Below are 12,898 nucleotides of genomic sequence, written 5' to 3'. Positions count from 1 at the left end.
AGGTCACTGGTGTCCAGTCAGAGAAGAGTTTCAGCTGAGTGGCATAGGCAGAGACCAGACCCGCGATGTCCAATAGAGTGGCCACACATGACCATCGAGTGCTTGAAATGTGGCCAGCTCAAGCTGAGATGCGCTCCAAGTGCCAAAAACACCCTGAACTGTGATGATTTAGAAAAGTCAGGGGAAAAAAAGAATGCAGTATGTCTTCATAATTTTTATATTGATCACGTGTTGAAATGATCTTTTCACTTCAAATATATTAGATGAGGTTTGGTTATATTAAGTTAAATAAAATATATATATATATATATATTTTTTCCACACACACACACTGTATTTTATTTTTACAAGAGATAAATCGACTGACACCAAGCATTGTACATGGATGACCACAACAAAAACAACAATGATTGCAATTACGAAACATGAAACACACTCATACTATGTCATAATATTGACATTCAGTCCAGTAATCCTCCACTGTAACAGCTCCTTTACTTTGCAGTGAAAATTGATTTGTATATTCTTTGCCTCTGAGTCCTTGTGGAATTTTTTTTTTTTTTTAAATTCAGACAGAAAGTCACAAAAATTATACTCATCCTCATCAGTTCACTCAGTCCCACGTAATTAATTTTTTTTTTTCATCTTGATCTTTTGTTAGCACTTTTATGAGTTCATCAGTTTTTCATTAGAGTTCTGAAAATGCTTATTCATTCAGTTCAGCAGTACAGTCCGTTACCAGAAACCTGTACTTGTCAGAGTCTTTTCCATGTATTTCTTGAAGATGAAACCCTTTTATAGGAACATATTTGCAAAATCATCAGAGTACACCCAGAACTGTCTGTAAATGACAAAAGACTTAAAAATGACCACGGTTAAAGATTTGATGACAGTTCATAATAATGCAGTTGACAAGAAAATTAGTTATTTCTGAGATATACATTTTAAAGTAATAACTAGGATTATTACTTATAACATTATACCAGAACATAAATAAAATATATTTTAAAAAAGTAGTTTGTACACACTGCTAGATTTAAAATAGATAACAAAAAAGGACGTACTGTATAGCACAGGGAACTCTGCTCAATATTCTGTAATAACTTAAATGGGAAAAGAATTTGAAAAAGAATAGATACATGCATATGTATAACTGTATCGCTTTGCTGTACACCTGAAACTAACACAACATTGTTAATCAACTATACTCCAATATAAAAGATTTAAAAAAAATTTCTTTTAAGTAGTTTCAACTTCTTTTTTTTTTTGCTTTTTTAATACACTTACTAGATACTTTCAAATTACACATGTGGCTCACATTATATTTCTTCTTCTTTTATTTTTCTGAATGATATTATTTTGAACATAAGCATTTCTTGCGATTTTGTGTATGTGTGTGGCTGTCTCTGTCTCTCCTACAGATTAGTGGACATTCTGAAGGGATGATGGAATGTGTCAACAAGGAGTCCATCTGCTGTTATATGAGCATCTCTATGCTCACTAAGAGAGAATGGTCCTAAGGTCTAGTTATAAAGAGCCATGACAAAAAAAAAAAAAAAAAAATCAAAAATTTCTAGGCAAGAGGCAGGCTGTTTAGTTGATTTAAAATAAATATTTTAGTGAGAGTGGTTTTGTTCCAGCATACTGAAAATGCTAAGTCCTAACTTGTAACACCCCATTATATATTATAAGTAGATCAGAAGGGCATGTTGGATATGATCTCATTCCTTAATTCGCTCATTCATTTGCTCAAAAAATATTTACATTTCTTCAATGTTTCAAGCAATGCTTAATGTAATATGGTAGATATTCAGTGAATATGACTTGAATTTATTTGTGTATGCCATCTCGCATTTATATTTATAGAGCAGTCACCTCATGCCACACAATGTTAAGTCTTAGGGATATACTGGTGATCAATGGAGACAGTCTCTGCCATCATATTTCTATTGGACACAGCTGGCTAGTCAGCTGGGGTTAAAATTCAACAGCATATATACATTTGGTTTTCTGCCTTTCTTTCCTTCTACCTCCCTCCCTCCTTCCCTTCCTTCCTTCTTCCCTTTTGTTCTTTCATCCACTTCCTTCCTTTTTTCCTCCCTCCCTCCCTTTCTCAGCCATGCCTTCTAACAGCTACATTATTTTCTGAATGGACACCTGATTAGTTGATTTCCCATTCTCAATAAAAATGGTTGCTTTTCATGATATCAAATCATCACATTGCTTTAGCATTACGTTGCCTGGGACTATATTAAAGCCAGTGATATATGTAGTCCATTAGCTGTACTGAGCTCTTAACCTCCCTGGGAGAAAAAGAAACTACATAAATGAGGTTTCTTTTACATCAAGCAGCAAATAAATGAAGGCCTTTGAAGAAACCACCTACATGAAATCCTGGAATTGTAATTACCCAACTCTCCAATTTGGCGAACAGAGGTTTTCTTACAATATAGCCATCTCCCAAATAATGTTCCCTCCCAGTGGGAGGTAACAAGCCTATGGGTCTCATGGGTCCAAGACAAAGATGTTACTGATTTGGACACTTGAACTGCTGCTTAAGAAGGATATTCCCAATGTTCATCTTGGCTGGGGTCAGGAATTGTCCTTGTAAGCTGTGAGGTCAACCTTTAGTCTTTAGGGATCTGCTTGTAGTGCAATGGCTTTGCTTACTTCTCAGAAAAGTAAAAGGACACTTAATAAAATAAGTTGCTTCTACTCCTCTCTGGTCTCTGTGAAAAAATAAAATTCAGTGCTCTGTAGCAATGTGGACATTCTTCCCAGGAGAGATGGAGAACTTTGGAGCTGGACAGGACCCATGAGGCAATCATTTCAATAGATGAGGAAGTGGATTCAGAGAGGTGCTATGGTCCCATGATGGCTCAGCTCGTCCGGCAGCAGCGGAGTGGAAAGAAGACCTCCTATCCATCCTGCCGTCTACTCCCCGCGGCTCACCTCTCTGCTCTGTGTCCTCTACCTGCCCTTCCCCAGGAAACACTGTGGGCACCAGAGCTGCCCAGATGATCCTGTGCCTCAGGGTGCCTCTCTCCACCAGAGTGGTCTTTTTTTTTTTTTTTTTAAAGTTAATGAAAGGAAAGGGTTCTTTCCTCAAATATTTATTTAGGAACTTGTGGTTTAAGTGGACTCCTCTGGTGACTGTTAGGATTGGTTTGGCCAAAAAGTTGGTTTGGTCTTAAGTAAAAATAAAAGACACATCTTTCATTTTCACCAAGAACTTTATTGAACAACGTATTCCTTAACTGAATGAACTTTTTGTCCAACCCAATATTTTCTAATCAAAGAGCAGTGAAAATAAAACCAAGATTAATTGATGCTCTCTTAGGTTTGCATGACTTTAATCTGAGTATTAGGACAAAGAAGGAATTATAAAAGTTCCCCATGTAATGATCTCCTTTTAAAAAAGGAGGAAACCAGTTTGCAGCCAGAATCCTAGCTCAGAGGTGGGACTCACCTGGATATTGACAATGTCACTTTCCAAGTGAGCCAGAGTAGAGGCCGGGATTCTCATTGGCTGTGAACACTTCTGGCCATTTCAGTATCTCCAGGATTCTCGGAAGCAGACCCAGAGATGAGGATTTGTGTGCAAATGATTTATTAAAAGTCTTCCCAGGTACTGGGGGAGCAGGTCAAGGAGGGGGAGAAGCCAAGGAGTGGGGGAGAGGTATGCTCTCGGGTCAAGTCCCAGCCTCAGCTGGATCCCACATGGGAGCCCTTCAGCGTCAATTATACCTCAGAGTTAGTCCACACCTGAGTCAGGAGAGCTGGCCTTTCATCCCCCTGCACTGGTCAGTCATTGGTCAAGCGCCAACCTGGCCAAGGTGAGCTCCCAGGTAGCCCAGCGCTCTGCGAGTGTAAGCACCCAGGGTAGTCTTCTGCTGCAGGCCAGAAGGCGAGCACACAGGGCCAGGGGATGGATACAGGAAACAGGAAGGGGATGGAGGGAATCTTTGTGTGGTACTGTCAGTGTCTTCTGCACCACAGTTTTGGCCTGGACAGAATCTTGACATCTTCCACTATTCCGTTTATGTCTTCCAGGGCTCCTTACCCTGACATCTGAGTTGGGATGTGTAGTGGACATTTGTGTTTTTTGGTTGCCCAATCTCCATCCCCCCTTTCCCTTGATAATTGTAATTTAATTATTATTAGAGTAATTTAGCAATACTAAAGTAATAGTAATTTCAGGAAATTATTCTTTGTAGTCTGTATCTTTTGGCAGAGATGACTAACCCAGACTCTGTGGGTGGGCATGTGCCCAAGGCCTGGGCAATCAGCACGTTCCTTTCCCTCTGGCCCAATGATTCATTCAGGGATGGGGCCTTGGTCAGGAGTCAGACACAGGGAGCAGGAATGACTCAGTGGTTTTGAAACAGAAATATATTTACTGGCGGGAAACAGGTGTTCATGGAAAAACTCTGGCTGGGCCTCCAGGAAAGATGCTTTTTGCCCACCAGGGATTAAGGTGGAGGGAGAGAAGCACCACCCTCCACCCTGCCATCCTATTCAAGAATATACCCAGTTGCTGCAATCCAGCCTTCAGAAGCTTCTGGACACCCATGGAGCTGGAGACTCTACCCGGAACCTTGGCCAGGAAGCCACAGCTGAAGCAGCAAGAGAATGGGACCCATCTCACTGCTGCCTTCCAAATCTCACGCTAGGACGTGTGATGAATGGCACCTAATTTGCATGCAGAACCCTAGCTGAGCAGGGCTGAGGATGTAGATTTCCATTTTGCAGGCTTTGAAGCACAGGGATGCAGCCTGAGGGATCCTGAATGGGGACTGGTTCACCGTGACCCCCACAGGTGGGTGCATAGCACCTCTAGCAACAAAGTCAGCACTTTGGTTTGGCCAACAAGGGGGAAGAGAAGCTCTCTGTGTTTCCTGCTAGATGTGAGCATCAGAAGAGGAAGGTTAGTAGCTACTGGAAGCCATCTTGACATCATGTAAGGTCTGAGAATGAAGCCACTGTGAGGTGGTGGAGAACAGAGCCAATTTGAGAGATCTGAAAGATCAGATGCCAATTAAAGGTTCAGACAGGGGAGGCAGCTTATTCAAGGTCACATACCTTGAGTGAGGGGCGGAGCCGGAACAAGACCACCAACTACCTGACTCCCAGTGCAGACTTTGCCCCATCATGTGATCCTTGGTCTCCTTAGACCCTGCCATCCTTCCCCCGACCCCGGCAGCCCTCCCTCTGCAGCTGGCAGGGTTCCACAGGCCCTGCTTATTAAAGGAGCTGATTGGCCCGACCCCTCTGAGCATGCGGAGATCCCATAGCAGGGGCCCTTAGCAGAAAAGCACTCAGAACGCACTTCCGCTGCCAGCCTGGTGGAGCCCGGGGGTGTAAGAATAACTCCTAACTGGACCCTGGCTAGTGAGGAGCTCAGAGGTGGCTTGAAAACACCCTGTGGGTGGGAGAGATCCGAGGGGTGCTGAAATGCGGCCACACCGGTTCAGGCTACTTTAAGCTTCGGAAACCAAGGGAGGTGAGGTGGGGTGAACCGGCGGTGAGCTCTGAGGGCAGATGAGTCCCAGGCCAGCTTTCTCTGTGCCTCCAAGGTCACCTTGGGCCCTTACTCTGTCACCTCTCCCCTCTTCTCCCTGGAAGGATGGGAAGGAAGGACCCTTCTGACCTCAGGAGGAGTGGGCTGGGAAGGAGGGGGTTGGGAAGGAGGCGCCGAACTGGGCAGGTGCCTCAGTGAGACCCTGAGATGCGCGAAGCTGTCGTCTGCCAGATCCTGAGTGCTTCCCCTACATTTATTTATGTACATTGATTTTTAAAAAATCCTCCCAACAACACTTTGACGTACGTACAACCGTTATCTCCATTTGTCACAGGAAGAAACAGAGGCTCAGAGAAAGTAAGGAGCTTGCTCAAGGTGACACAGCAGAACTGGGATTTGAACCAGGTGGGTCTGCGTTCCAAACTACTATGCCCTGTGGCCTCAAACCCCAATAATAATCAGAGCTACCCTCTCCTACACATTGGCTACTTTCTGTTCCTCCCGAGAGCTCTGCAAGTTCCATTTATAAGCCCCATTTTTCAGACGGGAAAACTGAAGCTCAAAGAGCTTAAGGAATCTGCCCAAGGACGCTCAAGGACATAGAGTCAGACGTGGCAGTGCCAGGACTGAACCCAGTCTTCTCCCTCCATGGCCCGGTTCTGACCTGTATACTGTGCCAGACTTTCATTCTCTGAAACGATTGCACAGTCTCTCGTAGGACACCTACTCTGATCCCTCCTCATTTTACACCGAAGGAAGTGAGGTTCTCAAAGTTTGGGCGACTTGCCCCAGGTCAACAGCGAGTGGCTGGTAGGGCTAGAGCCCAGACTCTGGACTCTTCGGCGGTGTGTACGCAAACCATTTCCTGACTCATGTTGTAATTTCAGGGATTTTAAAAAAAATTTATTTATTTCTTTATTTATTTTTGGCTGTGTTGGGTCTTCGTTTCTGTGCGAGGGCTCTCTCTAGTTGTGGCAAGCGGGGGCCACTCTTCATCGCGGTGCGCGGGCCTCTCATTATCGCGGCCTCTCTTGTTGCGGAGCACAGGCTCCAGACGCGCAGGCTCAGTAGTTGTGGCTCACGGGCCCAGTTGCTCCGCGGCATGTGGGATCCTCCCAGACCAGGGCTCGAACCCGTGTCCCCTGCATTGGCAGGCAGACTCTCAACCACTGCGCCACCAGGGAAGCCCCTCAGGGATGTTTTATCTCCATTTCTAGCTAATCTTCATTGGGCAATGGCTTCTACCACTTTGGCTTAGTTTTTCCCTTATCCTCTGTCAAGTAGTTAATGATCTATAATTGCCTGAAGAGGAGATTGGGTTAGGGCTTCTGTAATTGCAATGGATACTCTATGAGAAGAAGACTCCTTTTCAAAACAGGAACCCTCCTATAATACAGTGTTGACACCCGTAATCTTTTGCCATGGAGGTCCTGAGCACAGCTACACTAAAACTCAAACAGCAAAATTCCTCTAGGTACCTCTATGTATTTTCTTTACAAAAACACTTATTGGAACGCGGGAGGGGGCCTGGGAGGGTGAACAGCGGGAGAGAGAAAAAGCCTAGAATCTGGGAACCAACAGGCACTGCATGTGATTTGGCTTTCCTTGAGGATTTTATTTATTTATTTACTTATTTGTGTTTTTTTTTGTTTTTTGTTTTTTATCCTTGAGGATTGTAGATGATCCCTTTTCTTTTAATTTTATTTTTCATTGTGCTGAAGTAGACAATGCAGTTCTAAATAATATGACAAGTATGGCAGAAAGTCACATTTTAGTTCCTTGATTTATTTCTCCTCTTCTGAAAACAACAATATTTACTGAACATCTCCCTTGTGCCGGGCACTGCAGGAACCACGTGCTGAGGATCCAGAAATGAATGAAACCAGGCCCCTGCCCTCCTGCAGCCCATAGTCTAGTGAGAGGGACAAATGCGGGGCACCCAGCTCCAAAGCCCCGTGTACAGTGCTGTGATGTGGACGGGGTCAGTGTCAAGACCAAGTGCGAGGCCAGCAGCGTTTCCTTGGGTGGGGAAGTGTGGGATGCTTGAGCTTCACAGAGGCTGGGAGGCTGGGAGGTGGGGGCATTTCAGGCAAAAGGAACGGCTGGAATAAAGGCCTGTGGCTGGAATGAGTGACTTGGGAGCCTGCAAGCTGCAGTGGCTGTGGGGAGAGCTGCTGAGGAAGGAGAGGGGAAGAGCTTGGCAGGTTTGGTTGTGAAGAGCCCTGCGGGTTATGGAAAGGAATTTAAATTGTCTCCTGGAGGCAATGTAGAGCTATTGAAGAGGTTGGGCAGGAATGTGCCGTGACAGGGTTCCTATTTTAGAAAGTTACTCTGGCTGCCGTTGGAGGATGGACTGCATGATGAGTGAGACCAGCAACGGGGAAGCCATGTAGGGGAGGACTTCAGTGCTCAGAAGAGGGTTGAAACGGCCCCACGTGTCTGCACTAAGGACCGGAAGGTGGAGAGAGAGAAGAGAGGAGGCATGGACTGAGGTGTTTAAGGAGAAGAAAAGAAAGGCCTCAAGAATGAGTGCCAAAATTTCTAACTAGGTGTTTGGGTGGCTGATATGCTAAAGAAAAAGTGGGGGGGGGGGGAAATGTGTCTTTTTTTTTTTTTTTTTTTTAATGGTATACAGGAAGTTAGGAAAATAGAGAGAAGGAAAAAAATACCCAGGAGTCCCTTCATCGTACCACAACTCATGTGCATATTTTGATTTATTTCCAATATCTCCCCCTAGTTTGTAACTCGAATTCTTAGGTGACACTTTGAGTGTTGGGTGGTAATGGGAAGCACTGCATGCTTCCTGAAGCCTGTGGAAGACTCACTTTTAGACCAGTTGCTGGAGGCTCCATCCTCATTTCTTATTTTAAGGGAGGCTGAATTTCTTGCGTATCTAAGAGACAGTCACTTTGATCCAGGACTTGACCGTGAGCATTTTACTGTTTCATTTGTTGCACAGCTTGGTGCATCCAATTATTTTTTTCTCTTCTACCTCCCCACCGGTCATAAAAATGACCAAGATGAGGCAACATCTCGTGTCTTTGTGGCCAGGAAAATTCATCCTGAGATGCCAAGAAATGGCCAGGTTCAAATTAATCCTTGCTGTGTCTGGTGAGGCCCACTCGTTGGAGAAGTTGGTGGGGAGAGCATAGATTTTTCGCTTAGCACTCTGGTGTTTTCACTGCCAGGATATTCTCTGAGCATAGTTTGGCTTCCAGCTTTGATCCACAGGGAGTATCCAGCCTGGAAAATAAGTAATTGATGAGAAGCCTACAGAAATGTCCTGACTCTAGCGGGCTCCCACGGGTCAGAACCGTTTGCTATGAGCAAGCTCCGTGTTTTGCAGAGGCACGGAGAGAAAGCTGCAGCCTTCCTTGGGGGAGGTATTATGCAGAATGTCAGCACACTTGGCTTTGAATGAAAGGCCTCAGGGACAACCAGACAGTGGCCTTATTCTGTGTTATCAGGCTGAAGGGTGATCTTTGGCAAAGTAGACATTTGATGGAGAGAGCCGAGCCTGGAAGGGGAGCCAAGTTAGTTTGCTAATCCGGAGCATAGATGTGGTTTCAATGGAACCTTGGCAAATAGGAGGCCACTGGGTTCATTCCTTGGCTTCTCTCTGCACACCATGGCCACCAGGAGACTTCCCTCTCCTGGGCAGCCTCTGGGAGGAAATTCAGTGATCAAGGAATCCAGGTCAGGAAGAAGAGTAAAAGTAGGAGATGGATAGTGAAAACTGGGAAAATGCTGATGACCAATGCAGGAGTTGGAACCATTTTTATCTGTCACATGTTCTTGTGCGGGGAGAGCAGGATGGCATCCAATGGTATGTTCTCTGGGGCTTTGCCCGGGCTAATTTTACACGACAAAGGCTGCTGTGTTCTTTCATGGAGTTTTGGAATGATTTTGCAGGCCCCATGTGGCCTGGTGGCCAGGGTTGGAAAAGGCTCCCTCTTGGACTTCCGGCAGCAGGTGAGGGACACGGGCTGTGATTACCCAGGAGGCTAGACCAGAATTTCCCCTGGCCGCTCCCGCTGTTCTTCCAGTAGGAGGCCTTTACCGGTCACTGGAGGGGCTGCCCAGGACACGATGGGTCACCGTCCTGAACACCAGGCTCTTTCATACAGGCCGGAATGAAGGTTGGACTTTTCACTCCATGTGGGTCACCGAGAGATTTTGCAAGATGGTGTGGCAGAATGTTTCTGTGGCTTTCTGTGGGTCTAGCCCTTCACATTCTGTCCATGTGGAAATGCCCAGTGTGGCCAGAGGAAGAAAGTTGCCTGGGAGCCAATGTGCGGTTGGGCCAGACGGGCAAGAGTGGAAGCTCCGTGGTCAGCCAAGTGGCAAGCTAGTTTAGAAATTTACTGATCTCTTTAAAAATAGGTAAAGAAAACCAAGTGACTTCTTTTTTTTTTTTTGAAAGGAAACCACTGATAAAGAGAAAGAAAAGTGTAAGCATTCTGTTCTTCTGAGAGCAATAAAGGCAGCGAACAGGGAAATGCCAGAAGCTGTGACCCATAATGTGTGCTCTCTCTTCAAAGCTCATTTCCATTTGCACACGAAGGGGAGATTCTTGTTTTCAGGTCACCTTCGTAAAAAGATATAACTCAGGGAAGGAAATGAGTTATAATTATTATTACTAATTTTTAGTTTGTTCTTTCAATCAAAATAGCTCTTCAGTAGAGTGTTCCAGTGCAACCTAATCTCTTACGTCAACACGCAGCCCGGAGAGCCGGCAGGGGCCCTATACCTACATCTAGGGCATAGGCGTCTGGGGAAGAATCTCTCCATAAGGAAGGCAATCTCCGTTAACTCCACGGGCCCCTCCACTTACAGGACTTCTCGGTTTCCTCTGTGGTGTGTTCCTGAAGCCAGTGACAGAACCAAGTAGAACCTTCCTGACTCTTTGGTGGCAAGTGACAGAAATCAAATTTAAAGGACATGGTAATCACACAAAAAGGATGGGAAGGGGTGCGGGTTGAAAGTGATTAGGTCATGTAGCTGAGAAGAGGCAATTCCTTTCCCCCGGTTTTTGTCTCCAGAAGAAAGGGAAGAGGAGCAATGTGGGTAGAAATAACAGACACCCACCACAGCCTCTGCCTTAGCCTCAAAGGGGACAGCAGCATTGACCTCCCCCACCCTCGAATCCCGAGATGCTACGGCTTGTCTGTAGTCACTGGGTGTGTCCTACTCGGGAGCTCTTCTTTGATCTCAACTCATCTTCCCCCTCTTTGAGCACCTGGCATACAACCCACTGAAAATCCTCATCTTTCTAATACATATTCTAGGAAGACCAGAGTCCACAAGATCGCTTTGGACTTGTAGTAACCTGAGTACTGAATGGATGGGACGCTGCAGTATTAGCATCTTGTATCAGGGCTGAAGTTGCTGCAGCAAGCAGATGCAACTAAAACATCTTCCCTTTCCATCTCAGTAAAGTCCCCTATTCCCAAGATTCCAAGGAGGGGGCTTTTGACTGTAGTTAATTTGCACTGCTGCAAATGATCCCAAACTCCATAATTATTGACTTCTTTCTGAGCTAAGGAATAGAAGACTATTTTGGTTGGATTCTTGATCACACAAATCAGAGATCTGCTCAGTTGAGCTCAGATAAGGATTCCTATTGTTCAGTTTCAGGGAGATCCAAGAACAGGGCTGTCTGAGCACTGGGCATCACAAAGAATGGAGATGGGAGGTGACTCTAGATTCACGTGAGACATGTCAATAGTGGGTTTCTTCATTTTCATACCACTCACTGGAAATGTGGGGCGTTTTTTGCTTCGTTTTGTTTTTAGCTCTAAACTCCTGCTAGGCTACAAGAAAGGTGTTCCTCTCATTCACTGTTACGTCCTCCCAAACCAGCCTAGAGTGCACAAAACACAAGGAAGTGTCTCTTGCATTTTTGTTCAATGAGTTAGTGAGTTTTCACTGTATGTTTCACCATTTCAGTGAGCAGCTAACTCAGTGTGTTTGCTTCTATCAGGTCTGCTCTCAATGGTCCTCTTTGGTTCCTCTGATGACCCAGTTTTTTCTCCCACAACTCTGGATTGTACCTGGCCCATCATGAGCTTCTCAACCTCTTTTCCATCATGACCTTTTGGTTTTAGCTTCCAAGACTAACTGACCAATTGTATCTTAATTTATTCAAATTTTTGAGAGGGAGGGAGGGAGGGAGAAAGACAGAGAGAAAACCAGTTAGCCGGGTCATCTGTATGTACCAGGTCATAGGTCACGAGCCAACCAGAAGATTGTCCTTGGGACTGATGCCCATTTTGGTTGTCTGCTGAGGTGAAGGTCAGGGGTCAGTGTCAACTGATTCAAAACATAGGTTCCTAGGCAGCAGGGTCTGTGGGCAAGGCGATTTCTCAAAGAACGGAGTATGAGTGTGGCAGGCAATTTTTGACCTTGTTTTCTTGTGTGCTTGGTTATTTTTTTACCATGACCTGCTCATTTTCCTTGGGAAATTATTTGTAAAACTTTTCCCCTAGGCTAGGGATGCATTTTATCAAAGAAGATTTGTGTTTGCTTCTGCCAGGTACTTGGAAACTATATTAGTTTAGGACCTCTTTCAGTTATATTAACAGCTTAAGATTTTTTTTGACCATCCAGGTGATATGAATGTGGGCTCCTGTGGTGGGCTGAATGGTGGCCCCCAAAAGATATGCCTGCTTTCTAATCTCTGGAATCTATGAATATTACCTTATTTGGAAAAAAGGTATTTTACAGATGTAATTAAGCTAAGGATCTTAAGATGAGATCCCCCTGGATTATCTAGGTGGGTCCTAAATCCAATGATAAGTGTCCTTATAAGGGACACATGGAGGAGAAATACACACAGTAGGGGAGTGCAAGATCACACAGCCACAAGCTAAGAAATGCCAACAGCTACCAGGAGCTGGAAGGAGGACAGCCCTGCTGACACCTTGATTTCAGACTTCTGAGCTCCAGAACTGTGAGAGAACAAATTTCTATTGTTTAAAGCTACCAGTTTGCAGTATTTGCTACAGTAGCTGCTGGAAACCAGCTCAGCCTCTAAATCCACACAAGGACTGACCTGTTATTATAGCTTCTCTAGGACTTTCCCCCTTCCTACCCTGTTTAGCACCTACACAACATTATTTGCCATCCTCTGGGGGTAGAGAATGTCCAACATTGTGAGGGGTGTTTCACCTATAAACAGTTCCATGGATGTTGGCAGAAGATACACAATTCCTGGGTCAGAGACAAAGGATGTTTTCTTACTTGTCACAGTGGCAGTAGCCAGAGTATCAGCTTTGTGTCAGTTCTCCGCCCCCCCAATTCCCATAGAGTGACATGAACACACAGTGGGTTGTATTAGGAAAGAAACTTTGAGTTTAGGGAACAGAAATTTTTATA

General features: G+C 45.0%; 1 long non-coding RNA gene across 1 annotated transcript in view; it reads left to right on the top strand.

Moving 5' to 3' along the window:
* The first annotated feature begins 300 nt into the window (after positions 1 to 300).
* LOC309635960 overlaps positions 301 to 12,898 on the top strand; it is a 116,295-nt gene continuing 103,697 nt past the window's right edge. The window contains exon 1 of the long non-coding RNA XR_014249124.1: positions 301 to 579. This is a non-coding gene — a long non-coding RNA (uncharacterized lncRNA). The remainder of the gene's footprint in view (positions 580 to 12,898) is intronic.

This window comes from Balaenoptera borealis, assembly GCF_965194805.1.
Source record: "Balaenoptera borealis genome assembly, chromosome: 10".
Taxonomy (NCBI): Eukaryota; Metazoa; Chordata; class Mammalia; order Artiodactyla; family Balaenopteridae; genus Balaenoptera; species Balaenoptera borealis.
This window is presented reverse-complemented; position numbering and strand designations above follow the sequence as displayed.